Source organism: Protopterus annectens, chromosome 2.part2 (assembly GCF_019279795.1).
Source record: "Protopterus annectens isolate FY-2018-M chromosome 2.part2, PAN1.0, whole genome shotgun sequence".
NCBI lineage: Eukaryota > Metazoa > Chordata > Ceratodontiformes > Protopteridae > Protopterus > Protopterus annectens.
This window is the reverse complement of record NC_056730.1, coordinates 1,030,106,495-1,030,133,340: the sequence shown is the minus strand read 5'-3', so window position 1 is coordinate 1,030,133,340 and position 26,846 is coordinate 1,030,106,495.

Genomic DNA, 26,846 nt, shown 5'->3' with positions numbered 1-26,846 from the left:
TGTACCCACAAAAAAAAATACGCCCCATACATAGCTGCCCATTTTGCACACATCTGCTGGACATGTAAACTGATAATTACAATTGGCAGTACAACATACTTTGTTTTCCTCACCCCTCTCCCAGGGGTGGAAGGTTTCAAATTTCACTCCAAATTTGCAACATATGCACAGCTGTTGCTGGTAAAGAAATGGGCAGTTATGGACCTTCCCTACACCTATCCTGCACATCCCGAGCTTGTTTTCCTACTGTCTTTCCCTGTTTGTGCCCCCTTTTTCACCACTTTCCTATCTCCCCATTTTCTTTTCTTTCAAAGAAATTAGCACAGGGGTTAGCGGGAGAAAGCACTTTTAAGCAGTAGTAAGTGAGTTTAAGTGAGTGCGCGCATGTGTGTGCTTAGCTAAGCATCACTAAGCGTCTCGGAAACCCACTTACAACTGCTTAAAAGGGCCTTTTTCACTCTGTGTCAGGGACCTTGTTCTGCTCAGCAGCAAAATAAAATACCTCGGTCAGTCTCGAACCCCAGACACATTAGACTGCATGAAGTACCACTAAGCCACAACAGACATACAATAACTTGGTGCTGCAAAAAATATATCATGCATTACAATGAGTGAATGTAAAGGAAAAATAGGAAGGCCGTAACACAAAGCTTGTTCTGTGGATCTTTACCAGCAATTGTTGTGGAATTGCATTACATGACTGTGATGTGAGAAGCAGCCATTCAAGCAGAAAATAATGTTACAGAGGCACTTTACAACCCCACACAGTATCCTAGCAGGACAAACACTGGCATATCTGAGTAGGCAGAGGCCATACCTCCTAACTGTGACAACTTTCCAGGGATGTCCCTGATTGTGAAACATATTTTAGCTGTGTCCCTCTGAATCCCTCAGAAAAGTACTGACATCAGTCAGAAAGGTGGGCTATTACACAATGAATACTGACAATAATAACAGTAGTAGATACCACTTGTACTTCATGAAAGGAGTACTAATCCATATGCACTGCTTCACTGAAGTCTACACCTACTGTCCCTATTATGTGTAAGGTGTACCTCACTTTCAACTACCTATCCCTGACTCCATGCAAAGATGTATCTGAGTGTTTCATAGGCCTGGCAGAGGCACAAACACACAGGCATATAGGCTATACTACTGTTACACACTCTGCAAATAGCTTTGGTAGGCCCTCCATAAGCATACCCTTATGTAGGAGTACACCACAGAAATACCAATGGATGTAGCCATGTACTGGTAGCAACTGACTGTAACAATGCTTTTGTACCAGTGCTGAAAACACTGTGAGTTGCACAGACAAAGAATGACAGTGTAACCTCTGGCTACCATCTGTATAGGTTCACAGTTGGGAACTATGCAGACAGACCACCTGCCCTGATAAACTGACAGGTACACACCAATCCTGTAAGTCCAGTAAGATAATATTCACACATTAATACATAATGCTCTCTGTATGTAAGCATCCCCCACAATTAAAAGATACTTGTGTGTTTAGGGTCTACCAAATGTGTAGGTAGGCATACTCAGTACTGGAATTGTCCAGTTGTCCTGCGAACCCTGTGCTAATGTCAACAATAAAAAACACAAACCCTGCAGAAGTGAGTACATTAATATTCCCAGTATAACAGTTCACAAACAGTTCATGTGCCAAAAGAATACGTCTCAATAACTAAATTTGTATGGCAGTTAATTATATGAGTAGAAAAGAAACTACATAGTCACATAAATGTTGTGTAAGCATTTGTAGTGGTGAGTAAAACTCTACACTGATAGCTCAGTACTGGAAGTGGCAACAGTCAGGTCTGAGTACAACATGTACATCACTGTCTACACTTCTAGCTTCATTTATAAGATGTATACCAACCTTCTGACTTACACAACAGTGTCCACAGCAAACAAGCATGGGCCCCACTCTGGAAATCTGAAAGGGCTACGCCTACATACCTTAGCAATTTAAAGCATTGGGTTGCTATGACAGTGAGTACTGCAATTACCACTCAGCAGGCTGTATGCATTTACCAAATGCAGGGCAACAATTGGTGCAGAGGGCATCACATGCACATGCGCAGATACCTATAAAAGCAGATTGTACTTGCTATCTCCACATGCAATCATTACATTGCACGTTTAAGCAAGTGAACAGCTCCTGCAGACAGTAGCATGTAAGAAAATACTTTAAAATTAGGTAACAAATATATATACCTAATCAAAACTAAAGTTATTAATTAAGAAAAAAAAATAAGCACAAAGTAAACATAAGTAAGTATCTTTACTTAATTAAAAAAAAACTGTCAAAGCATACACAGACGGACCTGAAAGGGACATACAGGTATGTAACAGTTTGTAGTTTCCGGCAAGTAGTAGATGTTTATGAATAGTACTGTACATCCTCTGAAACATGCATATGTGGCAGCAGTAGGTATGTATGCACTGATGCCATGCATAAGTACTGCCATGGAGAAATTGGTGTGTAGCTGTGTGCAGTGGGACATAAGTGTGACATATGTAGCTCAGCATTACATGTCAAACATCTGAACATGTTACCTATGGTCTGTACAGTACTGCATTTAATGGCAGTTTGGAGGAGTAGTGCAAACACCTATATAAACTTGGATGTCACAGAGTAAGACATGCATGATAGTCACATAATGTGTAGCTTAGCATTGGCAACTGCTGTAGCAGGCTAGTATAGTAATGTATAATTTGCAGCTATATATACCCTTGTACTATTACTGTATGCACACATGTGACAACTGTCCATGTTGTAGCAAGGCCCAACAGGTCATCCATGAGGTGTATGGACTTACAACAGTGTGGACCTTGTGTCTGTATGGCACACACATATGGCAAGATACATATGTGTCTGATTTATAAACATCTGAACATGTGCATAGACCAAGGGACATACTGCAACTGTTTGTGAAGGGCGGACATTTACATGTTGGTGCAGGTTGCTATGTGCATATTTATATGTAGGTTGTAGTGTGTGTCAAACAAGACAGCATACAGTGCTGGCATATGACATTTGTTGTTCAAACACAGTGGGTATGATTTGTTAGGTTTTTAATCTTCCAAATAGGGGGTTCTGCTAAAGATATATGGGCTGAGAACACCTTCCATGCATTCTGCACAAGACTGTGCAATATCATTACATAACTGTATCCCTCTTAACCTTTGCATAATTGATATTTCCACCATGAAAGGTGGACTGTATATGTGCCAATATGCATATCTATGTGTATACCACTGGATGTTCATATGTACGCTCCAGCTCAATGTTGTACACATATTGCCATCCCTGTTGTTAAAAGCCCTGTACCCATGAACTACCACATAGGTGGTAGTCTACTCAACACTGAAGGTGTGATAAGAGACTACGGGACACAGGTGGACAGTAGTGTCCCTTATGATAATCACAGTGCCACACTAGTCATGTAAACTGAGTACAGTCCACATGTCATCAGTAAAGGTGTGTCATCCATGGAAACAGAGCTCAGTGTTCCACTCTACTCATCACTCATAACACCCATCATAGAGTACAATGGCCCTGCTTGTATGTACCTCAGAAGACATCCACAGCAACTGTAGATGCCAGACACATACCTCACAAAGAGTATTACCGGACTCAAACAGATGCCCTATGCTGACTGTCTTACAAAAGCACAGCTACACTGTGTGGCATACCGCCTACCCAGAGGCTACCTCTGCCTAACATACAAAGCTATGCCAAACCCACAGGTATTGGACGTGCTCCATGTAAACAGATGGAGCTCCATACGAGCTACACACTGTACTGATCTAAACCTTGTAAAGTCAAAAAGAAGAACATGCTTGAGTGGCACATTATCATCACAGACAAATACCATACTGTGGAACCAACTACCTATCAACAGCAAATGAAGGTCCTCATTAGCAGTTGCCATGAATAATCATGATGATTGGATGTGAGATAGGAAGCACAACCCGGTAATCACCTCTGTGGCTCTGCATGACAGGGGCACATGAACCTACATTACATGGGTGTTGAAGGGCAAGATACCATATGGCTAGGCTTCCATAGGCCCTGCGGATAACAGTCTATCAGCTACCTAGGACCCGATACACACACGTGTACCTGTTGCATCACATGCTATGTGAGGTTGACTGGGTGTGATGGAGAATGTGTAGGTAAATGTGTCAAAGATGTGTATATGTGTGATAGCCTAGTGGAAAACTGTGTATACCATGGTATGTAGTGTTGTAGCTCTAATCCCATCAAAAGGTATGTATACTATTGCTATGCAGGAAAAGCAGTATGGCATACATTGTGACGTAGTCCCATGGTGTCGACTGGAGTGTGCCATTGTAGGCTAAAGCAGTACATGTATGCTTATTGATTGTTAACACTAGTGAATACAAATCATGTATGAACTGTAGTACTACCTGAAGCTGTAGGCCTCAACAGCACAGTATGGTTTATATCCACATAGCTTGGTAACACTGTTTTGTTTGTTACCTGTAGTCCTCACACATTACATACCTCAAGCATGGTGTTATGTAGGTGCTGACACACAGCACTGTATGGTACACAAGTAAATCTAATCTGGGTTGCCATACCTTTGTGTCTTGTAGGTATGTCTGATGTGTGTGTGGGTATGCCTATAACATGGCCTCGGTGGTATGTGTGTCACAGGATATAAGTGCATATCTAGCAACATGTATAGTGTAGCACAGCAGTATGCCACCTACAGTGATGAATGTGCACATATGTTACTGAGGGGTTTGCTATCAACAAGTAGTATGGTGTACTGGTAGTACTGTAACCGTACTGTACATTCATTTCAATGGATGACAAATGTCTGTATGCATTAGCGTCATATACACCTCCATTGGCTAGGTGGCGCATTGTGTCACATACAGTGTGCCATGTACTGTTGTATAGTCTTACATACTGGTTCCACTTTGTGGCTGTGTAGAACATGGTTTGGTATATAGTATGTGCCAGGCACTGTCAGGCAGTTGTGGGCTGAGCAGTCATATGTGGTATTTAAAGTGTGTATCTACTGACAGCCAATAGGTTGCTATATATGGCATTTCATTGATGTCTGTACTTTAGAATGTTGAGTGTGCCACATGACTTGCTCAAAATTACCGTTTCATTGTCTTGCAGGGAAATGTCTCACAACAGGAAACCTGCATATTCCCCTGAGGAGGAGGAAGTAATATCAGACACCCTCATACACCATTATAACCTGCTGTTCTCCAGAACCTGCCAGGACCAGCATGGTCGCACTACACTGTGGCAGGATGTTATCTGTCGGGTGAATGATGTAGGCATGCATAACCGGACTTATGAGCAGGTACGCCATCACTGCAGTTATTTAATCAGACATGTCCGGCAGCATGCCTCCGATATCCACAGACAACAGCTTGCCACAGGTGGTGGTGCTGCAACACATCCCCCCTCATCAGAGTGGAAGAGCTGCTCCTCGGCATGGTGGCTCCTGGCCAACCAGTACAACACACCTGTGTCATCATGGAGGCTGGAGTCACCCAGCATGGCGATACAGAGCATGCAGGTAACATGGTATATCTGTAGACCACTGTTATCACAAGTGTTATAACATGCATTTATCAGATGTGTACTGTGTATGCAGAATATGTGGAGCCTGGTGTCATGCATTGCTGATAATTCGGGACATTATCTGTATGCCTGTGACTGTCACCTCATGTACTACTGTAAAATTGCAAACTCACAGCAGCAATGCCATAGTTGTTGACACTGACAAACTGTCTCATATCCTTGCAGGTTCCTCTGGTGTGATAGCAAGACAGTAGACCCATGCTGGTGAATGGGCTACAGTTAATATAGCATATAACATGTGCATGTCATAAGAGAGTTGTAGGCCATATACACATGTAAAACACCTACACACACTGCATGCTCTGCATGTTCTCTGTGGGACTATGCACATCCCAGTGACATGAGTAGCTGACTCAAACACATGCAATACACAGAGCATCCCAAACAAGTGGGGTACACTGTAGTGGACATTGTATAGGCAGAGTCAATACACATGCACACAACATACACCACTTTGTCATATGCAGTATGTGTTAATATGATACACATGGCATATGTAGACACCTGCTGTAAGGTCATATTCCAGTATCCCATATGTCATCAACACAGCACACATACTATACCTGGGGGTCAAGGCCTATCATGGAGCAATGTGACACGCGTCAACACACAACACAGTCATGTTAGGCAATGCTCCCTATTGAGCACCTGACATGCCCATGTAACAACTGTCTGTGAAATGTTAAATGTAGCCTAAGTGGTGCAAGGCAGGTACAGCAAGATAGCTGCCAGTGTGATATACATCAGTGGCCTTGAGTGACCACATGATGCTGCCTGATGATGGCTCATGGTACTACACTACATCCAGTTACAGTACTACACATAGCATTCATTGTTATACACCTGACAGTTGTGTGCATCTGGCCATGGTATGTATACCTATGAGTGATGGTGCACAGGACATTGGAAAGCGTTTCAGACTTGCAGTGCAATGTTGTGTCCATGTACACATTATATTCCAGGGTAAGGCCAATCATTGAACAACACACATGCATCAATGACATGTATACTGTTATCAACAAGGACTCTCTACACTCGCACTGCATGCTGTTGAGCAACACACATCCTGCATGCTGACACGTGTGATAGGACCCTTTCGCTTGTGATACTGTACTCCACCATCAACCACTAATGAATATGTTCCATATTGCTGTTGGTGTGTGTGTGTGTGTGTGTGTGTGTGTGTGTGTGTGTGTGTGTGTGTGTGTGTGTGTGTGTGTGTGTGTGTGTGTGTGTGTGTGTGTGTGTGTGTGCATGTGTGTTCATGTGTGCTTGTGTGCATGTGTTCATGTATGCATGTGTTCATGTATGCATGTGTTCATGTGTGCATGTGTGGATGTGTGCATGTATGCATTTGTTCATGTGCTCATGTGTTCATGTGTGCATGTGTTCATGTGTTCAAGTGTGCATGTGTGCATGTGTTCATGCGTTCATGTGTCCATGTGTGCACGTGTGCATGTGTTCATGTGTTCATGTGTGCATGTGTGCATGTGTGCATGTGTGCGAACATCCTGTACAGATGGTAAAGTGTGCTTCCTGTCTCCCTCTCACAGGTGCTGAGGTATTGTTGGATGGGTGCAGCAGGGAACCAGAGGTCACTGCCACAAATAGTGAACATGATGATGCATGTGTTGTGGCACAGGCATGTTTGACAGGGTCTGTCGTTGGTCCACCAATCGACAGTACACAGCTTTCCACCCCATCTATGTGCACATACATACTGCCAATACATCCCTCAATACCAATGGCCTTAGGTGAGGAACAGCATACAGTAGGCATTGACCAGGACAGTGTGGTACCTATGGCACATGCAACCCCACACAGCAGCCATGCCCAGACACCCGGAATGGTACCACATAGGCATATGTCCAGGGGTTTTTGTGGGAGCACTGCTGGTCGTAATGCCCCTGGCAGACGTGGCCGCACAGGTCTCACAACCTCAGGTATGTTCCGGGCTGTGATGCAAGCACAGGCATGTATGGAACAGTACACCAGGCAGGGACTAAGGGCGCAGAGGGCTCATAACACCGCAATCAATGACAGTATCCGTGACCATGCCGGTGCCATCTGTAATGACACCGATGTCATTGATAGACGTTGGGGGGAGACACTAGATGTCCTCTGCAATGTAATGTCCATGTGCCAGAACAGTGCAGGACGGCTGGGATGTCGATGTGGATGTATGCCAGCAACATCATCAGCTGGCAGTCATCGCGGACAACACACAAGTGCCAGCTGCTCCCGTAGTGGCAGTACCAGCCCCAGCAATGTTGTGGCTGGGCTGTCGGTAGACCGTCTGAGACGACCACGTGCAAGTAGCTCTGGCCAGTCCCAGCAGGGACATGGGTCCAGTCAACATCCCTCTGACAATAGTACTCAGTCTGGCTTAGTACCCGATACTGTCCATGTCACCCCTGCCAAGCACAGGTAATGTGTCCGTGACCGGAGACAGTGATCTGTACAGCCTGTCAGGTACAGTATGTGGCTGTCCCACAACCTCCCATATTTGGCAGCCACAAGGGGGTACTGTGTGCATGCAGACACACACACATACTACCAACACCTAGGGCTAACACACACACACACACACACACACACACACACACACACACACACACACACACACACACACACACATTACATCAACACTGACCCATACTGTACACACACACACACACACACACACACACACACACACACACACACACACACACACACACACACACACGTGCATACATGTTGATTGGATGGGTCATTGTCGGGCTCTGGAAAAACAATAACACAATCTGTGTATATGATGAAACTGTGCCACCTCCTGTCATCTGTGACATTGATGCAGGAACAGGATAACATGGTGCTGATGCACAAGGTGACCTAATAGCAGTGTAGCAATGTTAGCATGTTGTCAACAGTAAAGTGTAACGATATCCTTGTAGGTATATCTGAGCAGGCATGATGCATCAAAGCAATGATTATCAATGTAGTATTGTTTACACCAGTGTTAATTCCAAACATGGATTGTCCACACATGTGGCAGTTGGCTGATGTGTGTGGTACTGGCAGCATGTGTTGGTGAGTGGACGTTACGTGTGTGATGTGTGCAGTACAGATTTCAAGGTGAACATTTGTGAACATGGTGGAGGTGCACTGTTTGCAGCTACGTGCATGGTGGGCACATGGGAAGGGTGACATGCCCTGTATTACACAGTGTTAACAATTCATATTTCCTTTTGGTGTCCAGTATGCATTTTACTACACATATGTCACAACTTGGGTACACATGTGTGTATGACATGGTATGACACTATGCTGTGGGTGATACTGTTAATATCTGTCATTGATTAGCATTCTGGTAGTGTACATAACCTCAACAGCCTGATGTTAACCAATCGTTAGATGATGTCTTGACAACTGACACACAGCTGTAGGATACACAGTAGCATTAGAATCATTCTGGTATTGTACTATACCAGTTACCAGTGGTAATGACCACCAGACATTCCAGTGACCACTCCTGTTTGGCATGTGGCTGTCCTAGGTACAAGGAGACACACTAGGGATATGTCCGTCCACATCTGGTGATGCATACAGTGGCCTACAATGCATTCCCCGGATTAGACACTTATCCTCCACAAGGGTATCATACAGACAGATACCTGCTGACAAACCCATGTTGTGAAGCTATGAGCCAACTATAGCATAGTCATCCACATTTACTACACATAGTATCCTGACAGTACCACATTGGTAGTAGCACACAACATGTAGCAGGGGTACCGATGTGTACATACAGCCACATGTGATGTCATCTGTCCTTTGATATTCACATTCCCAAAGGTATGCTGATGTCCCTCAGTGTATCACATAAGCAATAAGGGGTCTGTATGCATATCCATGGAGTTGTTGTACACCTATAATGAATGGCCATTGTTGACAGACTGTGTTGTGTTTGAACATGTCTGAAATATGCCCTAGGCATACTTCCTCACTCACACTATTCTATAGTAACTGTCATGTGTGTGTGTGACACAGATGACCTAGGGCACAGATCACTACAGTGGCTGGACTTGTCACATACATACATATGTGACCTACGGTCCGAGAAGCAGCAGCAACAACTGTCAATGGTAACAGATGTAGTCGTGTTGAAAGCAGGCTTCACACCTATGAAGTGATTGAGTTCACATGTACATATATGTCTTGGCCACACAGTTACCAACTTGGGTCACATGTACATATGTGTATTTTCCACACAGATACCGGAAGTGTGCAATGCACATACTGTTGTTTTACTGATATGTCATACATTAGTAAAAGCAAAACCCACAACACATTGATTAACAGTGTCATACACACACACACTCAACAATCACAGGATTCAAACCCCTACCTAACTATGTTATGATACTAAAGAGATATGCATTACTGCGATGCGCTATATGCTTTACTGGGAGCTTTCATTTCCACTGCTGTATTTGTGGGATACTGACATCATTAGACTTGGCAAAGAGGAATTCACCTCTTCTAATGTGTTTTCACAGTCTCCAAAAAGGCCACTCTTCTCAAAGGAAATCACACACACACAAACATTCACACTCAGCATTTCCAGGATTCAAACCCCTAACTGACTATGTTATGACACTAGGGAGATACGCATTAACATGGGGCACTATATGCTTTATTGAGTGGTTTCATTTCCACTGCTGTATTTGTGGGATACTGACATCATCAGACTTGGCAAAGAGGAGTTCACCTCTTTTAATGTGTTGTCGCAGTCTACAAAAAGGCAACTTCTCCCAAAGGGAATCACACACGCACATATATACCCATAGACACATACACCCCCACACACTCACCAATTGCAGGATTCAAACCCCTATCTAACTATGTTATGATACTAGAGAGATACACATTAACACAATGCGCTATATGCTTTACTGGGTGGTTTCTATTCTCCTGCTATATTTGTAGGATGCTGACATCATCAGACTGGACATGGTAATGTGTGTGCACTTTGTTTTATGCAATCCCAGGAATGAACCATGAGGGTCAGCAGGTGTGAACAGCTTGAACAGGACTCCACAATTCTTAGCTTGTGTGATCTGTCTGTGGACAAATTGCCATTCCTTCTTATGACAATACATATTTATGCACAGATTGTTGGTTTTGTGGATACGACATGTGTCTGTGATGTTGATAAAGGGCTATTCAAAGTCTATGTGGGATGTGTGTAGCTCCTTTCAGTGATGTATGTCCTGGGTGGCTGCCTTGAAAACAGTCTAGCAGGTTTGGGGAACATGATCTGCCCATTAACATACCACAGTTGGTTGGGTTGTGTGTTTGTCGGATTACAATAGCTCTGTTTCTGACTGCAATCATGATGGACTCCATGGCCTAGCAGTTCAGACTTCGTAGGATTATAGGACTATAGTTCCCATGGTCTGTTGTGCACCAACACTTGTGGGGTGTGCCATATGTTGCTGTAACACATTCAACAGTGTAAGATCATGTAGAGAGGGTGAGGCTCAACAGACTGTTCAGGTGCAGGGTCTGTTTGTTCTGTAGTTCCCTTATGACACATATGGGGAAACAATGTTATCCAAGTGATGCCATTCATTCGGCTTTGGGAGGAGCAATTTACCCATTCTACATGTGATATCTCCTGGTATGATGATAGAGCCTTTTGTCAGTGGGAGGTAGGTATGTATGTATGGGTCTGTCTGACAGGATGTTGGCATTGTCAGTCAGGTACAGTTGACCCTGACTCAGGACTTATATGAGTGTAGATTGCTATTTCTGACATAGCTGATGGAGATGTCATGGTTCTGTCTGTACTCCTTCGCAGATAATCTTTCCAAAACAACGACAAACCTGACCACTAAACCCCTGTTATACTCTTTTACACACTTAACACACTACTGATCCTTTGTGATCAGTCAACAGAGTATGTCATCATAATATCCTGGCATGTCCAAAGGTCGGTTTCGTGTGTACTCTCCAGTCTAGCTGGTGCATATTGGAATTTTGACGCAGTGTTACAACTGCCGTATGTACACAGACAACCCTGTCCTACAACCAACAAACTCAGATATATGTGAGAGATGCAACTGTATAGACAAACAGGAGGCTGAGATCTCTCAACCCGTGACTGGCACAGTCTATCAGGTGGTGAAGGTAACCACACATGCCACAAATCCAGTCTCACATGGACTATAACGACAGCAAACCAAATACATTACCACACAAAAACATATTCAGAGGCTCTAAATATACTCTGCCTAAGCAGCAGAGACATCCAAAGCAGACAACCAAACAACTGCTAACCCACAACTATACACACATATCACATAGTTCACAAAGTCAGTGTGCCACACAGTCACTGCCATTAGGGCTAAACAACACACCTAATACACTTGTAATAGGTGACTGATATTGTCAGACACACTGATGTCCCAGGCTGAACAAGGAGAAGGTCACTTTGTGCGTCTGTCAGGTGCCAGGATCTGCCACATAACACATGCACTCAGGTCACTCCAAAGCAAGTACAAATGTGGCTCCATCATTGTCCATGCTGGTGTGTAAACCCTTGTGACTGTCCTCCCTGGACTACATGACAAGAGACATAGAGGAGCTCTCTGATCATATAGCCCATGCCAGTATGACCCTGACCCTGTGTAGCATCTTGCCCTCACCAAGAATGATGTCACAGTTTACAGACAAACTGATCACTTTTAACAGCTGGCTAACATATTGGTGTCATTCAAAGGGGATCCAGTGTCTGTCAGCCTGGAATTACATGCTCAACATGCCACGTAGCTTCACTATGGATGCCATGCACCTGCCACCCCTAGGCTTTCAAATACTGGCTAAGGCTCTTGCCACCCCCATAGTGGCTGTTTTAAGTGAGGCTCAGAAGACAAAACTACCTCCATAGATGTTACAAGGTAAAATAAACTGAGAGTAATGCTGTTCAACAACAGATGTCTAACCCTCAGAATGCACACACTCAGGACTCTCCTCAGTATGGAGACTGTCGATATCTGTGCAGTAACAGACACCTGGTTCAGGCTCCCAAAAGCACACCAGCACTACCAGGTTTTACTTCATACCATCCTTTTCGGACACAAGACTCGGACCGGCCAACAAAAATAGGGGGAGTATCAATATACATCAAACATACACACACCTCCAGGTTAGTAGCACTGCACAAAGCATCAGAGAATGTACATGTGCAACTAACAGTGGCCCAAACTGCATTTCAGTTTGTAGACTGCTACAGACCAAACTCCCGAACTCAGGAACAACACTCGGTATTCCTGGGAACACTGGGGAATATGAAGGTCTCTCCAAACACCATTATATTGGGTGACTTCAAATACACAAACATTGACTGGGAATACTACTCAAGCACCAACACCCTCACACAACAGTTGCTAGGATTTATAAACTCAAATGCTATGGCACAACTGGTCACCACAACCAAAAGAGGGTAAAACATGTGGGACATAATCATCACCAACATGGGGACTCTATGTTCCACATCAGAGGTATACCCCTCATTGTTAAGGTCAGACCATACATTTATCTCACTGGACATACATATCCCATCCACACCCCCATCCTAGGTGATCTCAGTGAAGTACGTCTCATAAGCAAATGCCACCCTTCTACAAACCAAGGTGGTATCTGTCAAAGACCCTGGGACAGTGGTAATTATGGCTCAGACCACTTAATCCTTTACAAACGCATTCTATGGACACCTACTGGAATGCATTGATCGTGCTATCCCAGATAACTACAAGACTCACTCCTCCAAAGGCAGGGAACCTGTCTGGTGGCTCATGGCTATTGATAAGTTATACGACAGGAGGAGGCTACTACATGATAGAGCACAATCCCAAAAAGGAAGGCATCTCTGATCAGTACTAGGAAAAAGCTACAATCACTTGTTGATTCATCTAAGGCCAGTTCTAATGGACACTTGCAACAGACACTAAGGACAGTTACAAGGCCTTCTTAAGTTATGTCAGGGACCTGGGTGGGAACTCACAGATATGCTGTGAGTTACTGCATAATGACAAAACATACACCGAACCCACTGACATTGCCAACATCCTGGCAAACAGGTTCAGTGGAAATGTTTCCCCCCATCCCCCCTAAAGTGCAAATGTCCATCCCAACAGGGTGTAACCTCCCTGACATCACAGATGAACAGGTGAGTGCTGCCCTCTCCATAGCAGACAATACAGCATCAATGTGAGCAGATGGTGTCCCGGCCTGCGTCTTACACGAGATTCATGACGGACTTAACACTCACATTAAGTCACTGTTCAATATCAGAGTTACTACAGGATATGTACCCAAGGAATGGCATACGGCAACAGTGTTCCCGCTCCACAGAGGTGGTGCTACAAGGGACCCTGGACAATATCGCACTATAAGCCTAACTATCCTGGTCTGCAAAGCTATGGAGTGTATCGTCATGGAACCCATACACATAGACATCGGGAACCTACAGACACTGGATCCTACACAATTCGGCTTTGTTGTGGGCAGATCTTGCCTCTTGAAACTGTTCAACATCTTGAAACAGTTACCAGGTATGTAGACATAAAGAAGGTTGTCCACACAGCCTACCTGGAGCTCGCAGAACAGTTCAACACAATACCCCACTCACGCATTATACATAAGCTCACCAGCTTCAATATCTACACATATGTCACAAGATGGATTGCTAACTGGATCATGAATAGCACCCACATTGTCAGTATTGTAGGTGCTATGTCTGACTACACAGCAGTTACACATGGCATCCCACAGGGCTCAGTCCTGGGACATCTCTTGTTTGGTATATATTTCTCAGACGTATAGGCTAACACAGGAGGAATATAGCTGACCATGTTCGCAGATGACTGCAAACTGTGTGCCATAATCAACTCTCCAGCTGGCACAAGCATCCTCAAAAAGGGTCTCACAGAGATGGATAACTGGTGCCAGAGCCATGGCCTACAGCTACTTTCCATTAGATGCATAGTCATCCCCTTTTGTAATGACAATGTGCCCACACATTACCACATAGGTGATGATACATCATGTACGGTGGGTATTATTTGGGATTTGGGGACATGAGTAGTTAGAACTCTTGCCTTTCACAATCACATTGCCAATGTTGTTAGACAGACCTTCTATATAGTCCACCTTATCCCATAGGGTTTCAGATCTAGAGTAAGTGGGGTCATTGTGCCCCTATACTCATCAGGCCCATGCTTGGATACAATGCCCCATTTCAGATGTACCTTCCATGACAACTGCAGCAACTGTAATGTCCACAAAAGTACCTAACCAAGTAGATCTAGGCACTCACACAGATGGTATGCACAGTTTGGCTATGGTAACCCCAGCTCTACTCAGTCGCTTACTGTCTACTCAGATGTGATCTGTGCCTCTTGTTTAAAGCCATGTCCGTCACAGAATTAATGGACAGGCTCCACCTCAGGATATCAAAGTCCCTTACAGCTACATGCTCCAGGGGCGGAAACATCAGCACTGATATTAATAGGACATGCTGGAGGGGCAGATTCCCATCCCAGAGGCTCCACTCACTCTGGAATGAGATCCCAGTCCCACATACGCAGAGACCCCCACTGACCACCTACAGGAGACATCTTGACAAGTGGATGGGTGATTGTATGTTTAAGCCCGAGATATGTTCTGGGTCCCTGTTAGACAGAGGCACAATAAAATAAACATATGTGGGCTATCTTGTGTGACCTACTATTCACAGGCACAGTCTACTAATCTAACAGGGTTGTGAAAGCCAAACACACTCTGGCTAGGCTTATAAATGCCCTAGGGCAGATAGCCTAGTATCAACCTCTGAACCTATGATAATGCTCAGGATGCACATTGCTCATTGATGGTACTGATTGCAGGTTTTGTTTCTTCTTTGCTTTCCCACTTTCTATGAATAACCTAAGTATCTGCATAACATATTTGATTATGACAGGGTTACACTATATTATATATATGTCTGTTGTCATATAACTGTGTGCACAAGGTGGATTGGTGAATAGTGCAAGCTTCCTGGGTTAACACATGCAACTGCTGGATATGTGTGGCCCACTACTGTACTCAGACATGGCCTAAGTGTGTGAGCATGCCCAGTTCGGTCTTTCACTGTTTTGTTGACTGACATTTGTCTCATTTATTCAAGTGTGTGAGCATGCCCAGTGTGACCTAGCAGTATGTTGCTGTCTGAGGTCCACTACATTTGTTGATGTGTATGAACATTACCAATATTAACATTTATACTATATGTGTGTTGAAAATCAGGTTCTATTCTTACTGCAGGCCTCACCTTTGTGTCTTATCTCGACAGGGATTATGCTATGCCTGCAAGGTTTCCATGAAATACTTTGCATAGACTTATCAACATTTCTTCATACAAGCTGACCACTGTCATGGTTTAGTGGTTCTGTACTATGACTGTAGTGCACAGTATCCTGGGTTCAAGGACTGTCACTGCTTCATATTTTCATACTGGGAAGAACAGACTGCTTCAGGTACAGTGAAGCAAATATGCCCATGTTTACCTGCTCTTGCTGAACTATGCCCAACTTTGACCAAACTTGCACAACATTGCTCAATGTTAACCAACATTGCTGAACGGTGCCCAATATTGCTCAACATTGCCTGAAGTTGTGCTACTTAGGGTGTGCAATTTTATTTACATATACTAAATAGTGGTAAGAGCTGTTTAGCACTGCTTTATATTGCTTAACACATGGCAATCATGCCTCAGGTGGTGCTGCAGGGCTGCCTATGTCGGATGCACATTTTACACTCCCTATACATGTTTGTTAACAGGTAGTGTCAAGTTAGGCATCCCTTTTACTATATGTGCGAGTCGGAGAGAGGTATCATTTCCAGGGTTCCTACTGAGCCAGTGTATATGCTATGTGTTGCCTCTTTGGCAAGGCTAAAGCATACTGGGCACGTCTCCTTCTGCCTACTAGGGCAGGCTCAGGTTGTTCCTCCTCCGAGTCATGCTCTGCCTGTGATGGCCTTGGCAATGGTGGGGGGCTATTGGGCCCGGCCCTATGCTGCTCCTGCTGCAGCTGTTTTTGCAGGATCATATTATGTAGCATAGCACATACCATGACTATTTGGGTACATGTAGTTGGTGAGTACTGCAAGGCTCCACTAGATGTGCCCAGGCACCGGAACCATGACTTGCGCAGCCCAAACACATGCTCGATTAGATTTCGTGTTTGTGCGTGTGCCTCATTATGACATTCCTGTTCAGGTGTGTGTGCATTTCTGATGGGTGTCATCAGCCACGGCTCGAGTGCATATCCAGCATCCCCCACTAGGTGACCATGAGGGATGTCCCCATTGGCAAATGTCTGGTACAGCTGTGTCAGATGCCAGATATGGGAGTCAAGGTAGCTTCCAGGGCAGCCAACACACATTCATTATTATGCCCTGGGCATCACACATGACCTGGCAGTTGATGGAGGGGAAACCCTTGTGGTTATAGTAGACCCTACCCCGCTCGCCAGCTAGTGCTTTGATGCAAATGTGCATGCAGTCTATTGCACCCACTACCTCAGGGTAGTCCGCTATTTGCTGGAAGAGAAGCATATTGCTGGCCAATACCTCACGGGAATTGGGGAAATATACATGATCATCGACATGTGCTGACATGGCATTCAGGAACTGGTGCAGTACCCTGGATGCTGATGCCTGTGAAATACCCATCATATCGCCAGTTAGTCTCTGGAAGGTACCTGTTGCTAGTATTCTTAGGCCAACACATACCTTGGTTTCCACTGGGATGGGTTCACCTCTGCTGGTCCTGTGTGTGAGGCGTGGCCTGCACAGCTCAACAATTTGCTGCATGAGGTCTCTGTCCACTCTATAGCGCTCCACTACCTCCAGCTCATGTAGCCCCTGGTAGTTTACCCTGGGCCTGTACACTCTTCTCTGTCTCCTCACTGTGGGTTGCTCAGCAGCATTCGCATTGTCACCACCCTCAGCATGTTGCATATGTCACCTTATAACAGCAATGGTAGCCCCTAACATTTCTTTGTCTCAGTAAAGATTTTTCAGTTTTCACTTCTATTAGCTTACTGCAGTGTTGCAGTGTCTCTGAGAAAAACATAGTGGAAAGTTGTTTGCTGAGTTTTAAGTGCTGGGCTGGGCTGGGCTAGTGTACTGCCTGTGTAATTGCCTGATTCTGATTGTTTTCACTGGCTAGCTCTGCTAGTACTCCCTGGTTAACTTCCTACTATTTGTTGTGCTTCCTTTTCCATTTCTGTTTCCTCAGGGGGGCAGCACCACACAAACAAGCGCAAACACGTGCACACCAGCTCACACGCACGCACACATGCTTACATGGATTAAAACTTGCTTATTCTTGCTAAAACGTGCACACACAGGCACAAATGCACTTACACGGGTTTCAACATCCTTACACTTGCTTACTCCGGCTTACACATGCACACACAGGTGCACACGCACACAGGCTTACTCAGTTTTACAGGTCCGCACACATGTGCATACACGTTGCAGGCACTTCTACAAGAAACTTTAGTGTTGTTCACGGCATACACCTTCAATTTCTTGCCTTTAGCTAGGGTACCTATTGACACACATCTCCCAGTGATTAGTAACTGACAGCAGACACATGCCACTCTACTCCAATGAGCTTCACTTCTTTCAGACATACCCCCCTCATGATGTCACCTATATTCTACTCTGTTACTCCCCTTATCCTACTCCTACACTCCACTGACTGTGCTCTTTTGCTATGTAAACGTGGGATTCACTATCCTTACCCTCATTTGCATAGGATTGCCTACTAATGCTTGGTTGCATCTCTTAGACTGAGCTTCCCCCCTTAGCAATCTCTACTCGGTAGCCACGTTGTCTTCGGACTGCCATTCCATTGCATTGTATATAAGGGATTACTGTAAAATCCACATTTGTGGATTTTAATTATTGGTTTTCTGGTTTTTAGAGCGCAGCGCGTTTGTGCTGCACTGCGCTATGCTTAAACAACGGCAATCGGGATAAAAAAAATAATTTTATTTTAATTTTGCATCAGTGAACATTGCCAATGGCCATATTTTTGGCCATTGGCATGCTTCCTCAACTGGCTGCATCCTTTTTTTGGAGCTGTCATGACTCCGTTTTGCTATTTGCAGAACCGTACAATGTAATGTAATGTAGTACATTTCTACAAATAACACTACTCTTTCTCGGACAGGTTAGGGTTTCCTGAATCGCAAATTTACCTCATTTGCATACCTTTCAGCAGCAAATGAGGTGATTTGCATAATCAAACCCTGTCCATGTAAGAGGAGTTTTAGGAGCTCTCTTGCACGCCCCTGCTGGCTGTTCCTGGATCGCTCGGTGGATATGTTGGCTGCATGGAGTCTTAGTCTACTCTTAGACTCCATGCAAGCCTTCATGAATTCGGCCCTATGCCAGTATCAGACATGAAACCTTCAACCATTGCTGGGTGCGTGGGGCATTCTGCGTCACAAGCAGAGCACCACCACATATAGGCAGCAGTAACTCAGTTGGCATCCATTATTGTACCAATAAAGATGCAAGTTACTGGCCCTGTTACCATGCTAGTGGATACTTGTTCATTACAGGAATGTATACTAGAATAATGCAGATGACACACACTGTTCCTGAGACAGCCACACTCTCTAAACTGTCCATATCTGCCTCAGGTGCACGTCAGGTCACCAAATACAGTTTTGGTGAATGTAAAATAATGGAAGTAAGTAGAGTTTGCCTTTTTTTCTACTGTTGTTTGACCTCAGAGTTGGTATGTATAGGTAAGGGGGTGCAGTAGTGTTCGCCCATATGGGTGGGTGCAGAGTAACTTGACATCAGTGGAAAAAAAATAACTTTTGCAGGATGTTCACTGAAGGCAGTTTTGGCAAACATTTTTCAAATTCTTTACATTCAGTGAAGCTGCCTTCTGTGAGTCATCATAAATCTATCTGCCTCCACCGCAGGCATGAAAGCTCACCTGGAATGGGCCAACTGTTATCCAGTCCACAGTGCTTCTCACCTCAGCCCATGGATGCTATCAGGAAATACTTCTCAACAGTTCAGATTTTCATGGAATGTCCAGATTTTTGGCTCTTATTTTTGGTCTGTTCCCCATAAAATGTGTTTTTTCTGGCAAATCACTGAGATGATTTAAGCATTGAGGGCACTAAACAATGACATATTGAATTTCAGACTTCAAACCCTTAAGAAAAGGTAAATGAAAACAAACCCTGTTACTCTAGCAACTTTCTAAGTTTAAAAGAGCAAAATTTAAAATATGACCTTATTTTTGGGCCTTTGAACACTATTTTGTCGGGCTTTATCCAGATTTCTTGCTCTAAGAGGTCAAGACGTATGGGGTGGGGACAACACTTGTCTGGCCACACTGTGGCCTCTATGACCATGGATGTGCTCATGAAAGTGGTAGATATTCATCTAATTCTTCTGGGTATACCCCACAAGTGAATCAGCTCATTCCTATCACTATAATATCAGCTCATCCCTCTCACAAGCTTATCATGTAAAACACCTTACCATGTCAGAACATGGCATAGTGGATACAATCTTTCTAGCAGAACAGCCAACTGAAGGTCATGATGACATTTCCACATACCACATATGCAGCCATCATGCTATGTTATTTCCTAGACCAGTTGCATCCAGACTAGATACTGCAGCACCACATGGTACATCAGCAACCATTTAATCCCTGAAAGCTCCACCCCTTTACTGCAAGAAGTGATCTCTAAACTCTCACAATACTCTAACCATGTGCATGGTTACAACCAATACCACCACTTGTGCTAGTGCTTCTGTCCCCAGTCACTGTACCCCTACACTGGTGCAAATGATGACTGTATCCTGCCCCTCTCTCTGGTTGATGTGGATATGGTAATGTCTAATCCATGCTCATGGCCATTCAATGCACTGTAATGCACTAGGTCTGTAAGTGCATGAATTAGTTTTATTCTTTGTTTGTCTTGTCGTGACCTATAATTGTGAGTCAGACTTTGCCAATGCCAAGATGTATTTTACCCCCCTCTGCCTCACATGAGAGCCTGCTGCAGCCAGTTCCTTTAAAGACTTCTCATTCAGCTTCTCTGTTGATGCTGTGACAGGTATGTCAGCCAATACTAAAGGTTTCCCTTACTATAACTTTTTTCATTGGGCCATATTATGAAGCATGGCACAAGCCACAGATACATTGCTGGATGCATCAATAACATACTGTAGTGCATCATAGGATGTGTACAGAAAGTGGAAGTGGTCCTTTTACACTCTAAACACACAAATGATGATGCTTCATAGCTGTGACAGTGTGGTGTTATACATGGCATTTGACATAGTCAGGAAGCTGCAAATGAGAGTTATCAGCTATGGCTCCAAGTTGTATCCAGCATCACCTGAAGCACACAACAACAAACACTATTCTGTATGGTTTGCTACATACATTTATAGGATTGGACCTTCTAGGCCTCTATGATTGTTAGTATGCTCGCCTACCAGCTAAATGATCCTGTGGAAAGTCACCTACATGTAATGCTAATATAGAACACATGTGTGCATGGTGTGGGAAGCATGGGAACTGTCTGAGTGGCACACAGACATGTATATTATATGTTGTGCACTACACATTACCTGGCTGTTGATGGTGTGGAAGTCCTTCCAACTGTCATAACATATACCATTTTTTCAGAATGTGAGGCTGTGATAGTAATGTGGATGATGTTAATGGCCCTCTATACCTAAGGAAAATGGATTACAGTATAAAATACTCACACAGTGATGGTTCTCTATTGTGCAGTCCACACATATGCATCGGCATCATGTCAAGGACCTGGTGTAAGATTCACAACACCAAGGCCTACATAAATCCTCATGTGTATCCTGTAAGACACTAAAACATCTCCACTATGATGACAATGTGAATGTTACAAAAAACCTGGTCCATGGGAATATGCATGTAATCCCATGTGAGAATGGTAAATTTATGCTAACTCCTATATGATGACTCTGTCCACATTGTAGCAATTAACTGTGACCTGGTCATGGAGGTGATGGTATGTCAACAGTTGCTGGACCCTTCTATGACACAGGCACATGCTGAGCAGCTAATGCAGATGTTACTTCTAGCAACAGAGAGTGAACAATACACCAAGAAATTATAGTGATCATATAAGCTGATTGCCATGACTCAATGCAAATTGTATACATTTTTGAATTGCTCTAGCAAATGCACCTCTTTCATAGAGTAGGCTGATGACTCCACCCTAATCTGTGCAACACAGTCCCCTGGAAAAGCTAAACCAGCAAATTCAGGAATCTCTTCTCTGTATCAAAGTCTGGCTCCACAAATCCCAGGTACTACTAGATCCAAACAAAAGTAAATAAATAAATAAATAAAAAGCTACTGTTATTCACAACAAAAACGTACAATGAAAAGAAACCTTACTTCACACTAACTTCTTTTAATAACACCAAAATTGAGAGAGCAAGCAATATCAAACTCCTACAATTTACTAGAGATAAAAATATGAAATATGATTCACACATAAAAGAAAGTGTAAAAAAAATCATCAAAAACTTGGCACATGCTACAGTATTAAGCCATACCTAAATGAACATGCAGGGATCTGCATTGCCAAAAACTGCTCTTAACTCTCTTATATGGATCTCCTGTACTTATTATTTTATATGCAACCCAATCTCAACCTCTTAAACTATATTACAATAAAACAACGAAATTTGCAGCCAACCTCCCCACATAAGGCCATTGTTATCTATCCTTGAACCAACTGTACTGGATTGAATTCTCCCACACCTTAGGCCAATCTTAACTCCTTGTTGAGTACACTTTCATCCACAAACCTGAAAACTGCCTTAGACTGTCTAATATATTACTACAGGATACTCCAAACTGTGGTTATGCAATAAACACGTAATGCAGGTAACTAAATTCAACAACTCCGCTGGTGTCTTCCTCTTTTCTAACCATGTCTCTAAAATGTGGCACAATATCCCTCTACATTTAAAACTTAACGCAAATCACAAATCCTTAAAAAAGAACTAAAAATACACCTGATGAATTCTTGGTTGTCCTTATACTCAACCCCTGGTTAAGTACGGCTTATGACTCTCTGCTTTCTGTCTACTTTCTCCACTCAGTCTCTCTCTCTCTCTCTCTCCCCCCTTTCATAAAAAATCCCCAGACTAATACCCTAAATGTAATAAGTAGTTCTATTTTAAAACACTGCCTGTCTCATTACTAAACTGTCCCACTTTAGCTATTATTAGAACTCCATTCTATTACTGATGTCTGCAACATTTTAAATTATTGGCATTTAAAGTTCATATAATTTATAAAACTTATGTAAGATTTAAATAATTTGCAAACTAATACCGCCTATGTTTCTTGTCATTTAAACTGCTTTTACCTGTTCAGTTTAAACCTTATACATATCTATGTAAACTGTACTTGCTTAAATGGAAATGTTGTGTATTGTATGTGCAAAGCTTTTTTTTCCTGGGCCTCAGCTAAAAAGGGGCTCTGCCCATGCAGACCCTCCCAGTAAACAAATGCAATTAACTAAATAAAATAAATAAATCAGGTTTGATTTCATAATTTTCCTATGTGATGCTACTCATTACCATAGTAGCACTCATTTATGTCATTATGCTATCAATTGTATTATTTTCCTGCTAGTGCAGTCACACTACATGTGTCTCTGAATCACCTCTTCCCTGCATGTCACAGCTCATTGCATTGTTTTACTTAATGTAGTACAAAATGTGTTTCTAAATATTCCCCAGTGTATACCATTTGTGGTGTAAACAGGATTTGTGGACAAAATGCAATCCAGTGATACTGAAGTAAAAACAAAATGGAAGTCATACTATGCCCTTTTCCAGCATTTTGGTTTGGCCTCAGGGAGGATGCAGTACACTAGTCAGAGTAAAGATGAGAAATATAGCAACTCCACTGTCTACCACATTATTTACAACAATATTTGAATTGGTAAAATGCCCTAAATCTCCACATTTAGTTGCTCAAATATATGGAAGACAGATCTAAAAAATGCAAATGAACTAGTCTTTCCATGGCAAATAAACTAGTTGTACTCTTGTTGTGGATTATATAACAATTTGCCTAGGTGTAAAAAGTATTCACTATTTGCCATGCTTATTGTTAACCATTTGCAGCAGTTTTATTAGACTTAAAATGAAAGTCCAGACTGTGCAATCAAGCTTTTGGAAAGCATGATAAACATCTAGGTTTTACAGCACTGTGTAAAACATGCCTAACTTAAGTTTTACTGGATTGTGTAAAACATGCCTTCACTTTTAAATTCTAAAGATCTTCTAAGAGTCTAATACCTTTGGTTGCATGCCTTAGAACTACAGCTAGGTCATCTGACATCCTGTGTTATTTCTTAAACTGACAACCCCTCAACTCTACTGCAATGATATCAAACAAATCAAACTGCTTGCTATAACTGTAACAAGCAGTTTGCTATAGTTACTCATGTACTCACACATATTGAAATCTTCAACACTTAGCCATGACTGCAACTGCAGCATCAGCATTCATAAAGTCAGAATATCCTCATGGTTTCATAAAGCAATGCTAATACTGCACTCATCCACCACTGGCACCTGCTTATTGTACCCCCTAAAAGCTTGCACCAAGGAAAGACACTTATTTTTCCCCTGCCACAGTTACCTGTCTGGCATACTATCAATTCAGAATTGTTTGATGCTACCAAGAAAGAATGAACCAAATAAATAAATGAGCATGACAAATGTATTGCTTTGAAAATATGCCTTCTGCAAAAAGGTCCAACAGAAAACAGCACATTATAAAAATTGTAAACATAAAAGAAGCAACTTAATGTCTTTAAATACCTAGGCCTAACTTTACCCCTATTTTTTCTAAACCTGTTCATAACAATAACATAATGGCAAACATTAACTCAATCCTATGTGGCTTTTCGCATAATATAACTGTTCTCATACTTGAATGCAGAGTCATATTAAGTAGAAATATTCTACAAGTGCATTTCAATATGTTCTCCTTCTTTTTGTCTATTCTTCAAAAAATTCCTCAGGATTTCTGTATGTTAACTAATAGAATTGCTCCCAACCCAGACAGACCACTACTATATTACCTTTATAAATGTGAACCGATTCCCAGTACAGTAGTGAATGGACTATCGCTTACTTACGCTCACACATAAAATCCTTAACAGCAACAATTCAGCACTTGTACATGTATCAAAATGGCAGCAATGCATACTCAATGGCAACTGCGCAGCAGATCCAGCAATACTACAATACTGCAGAGACCCTACAATAATGTATAATTTACTGATCTTGCAGACTGTTCTTAACTCCCAAACTGTCAAACTAACCCCTGGATTTATTATTCTTTTGTTCAGGACTAGGTTAGTTCAGCACGGAAGTGGCCATTTAAGAGCAGGATGGCTGCGCACCATGCATATTAATGAAGGCATGCTGTCTGAGCTCCTAATCTTACATGCAGTGTGTAAGAGTGCAGGGGGTGTGTCTGAGAACAGAGATCTCAGAATATACATGCCCCTACAATGAAGAACAGCAGAAAGCCAAAGTAATGGGCAAGACTGCTCATAGGTGTCAACATATCTCCAGCAACATTCCCCCACACGTACAACAGCAATAGTAAATACAAATAAAATGAACAGACACTTTTTTTTTATTAAGAAACCGATTAAAGCTAATTATCACTTTGCTATGGTTAATGCAGCTTAAATGGCTGAAGAAAATAACAAGGAAGATATATGCAAATGAAGCAGTATAGCAACAGTGTAGAGGGCAGAGCATTTGCCTTATGAACAGGTATTCCCAGTTCGTGTCCCACTGCAGCAGATTGTCTTAGGAGCAGGCATTCCTGGTTTAAGTCCCACTTCAGCACATTTCATTTTCCATGTGAAATCACTTTATGCACATTGTTTTCCTGTATAACCTACTAAATAACATATATTTGTGAACTGGAGTACTGCATTAAATGCACATGTGAGGTGTCAGTGTCATAATGTTGCAATGTCCCCAGATAAGCACATGTGCCCCATACAGTAGATGTACACAGGAATCAGGGATACAAATGGAAGGTAAAATGTGTAATGAATGACAACTCCATACAGCTTCCAAATCCCCGTCCTTCTCAAGAACCATTAGATATTACTGTCTAAATCAGTGCAATTGTAAGTGGTAGTAAGCACTAGTAAGCAAGTGTAAGCACCAATAAGCAGTAGTAAGCATATTTAAGCACTAGTAAGCAAGTTAAAGCCTGTTTGCATGGGGGTAAGCAATGTGCACACAGATTAAGCAGTTTAGAAGCTAACTCTCTGTAGGCATATTTAACCGGAGGTTAGTATTGCTTACCCTCACGCAAACTTGCTTACAACTGCTCAAAAGTGCCTTAATCACTCTGTATACAACGGCTCTTGTTCTGCCCTGCAACAAAATAAATAGTCTCTGCAAGTCTCAAACCCAGGACCCTGCAAAACATAGGCAAAGTGATTTACCACCAAGCAATGTCAGATATACATAACCCTGCTGTTTTCACAAACATATCATCCAGTTCAGTCATTCAACAGTACAGGGAATGTATTCTAACATGTAGATGTGTGTGTGTGTGTGTGTGTGTGTGTGTGTGTGTGTGTGTGTGTGTGTGTGTGTGTGTGTGTGTGTGTGTGTGTGTGTGTGTGCAATATTTAAATAGATATAACATATCCGTATATGTAGATATATAAAAAAAAATATATATATATATATATATATATATATAAATATAAACATATACACATACATATGCATACATCTATAGATATATATGTCTACATCTATATGTCCATATGTAAACAGCAAGGTAGATATATGTAAGCAGATACATGTATCTATATAGGTATATATGGACATACATCTGTAGATAACAATGGGAACATAATAAAAACATATATGTCCACATGCACTGTTAATGGGGTTTAGAGGCCCCAAACAACATACATCTTGTATGAATAGGTATTCACCTCCAAACACATCTGCCCTGCAATACACTACCAACTGTTGCAGGTCCCATAACCAGGACCTGACACGA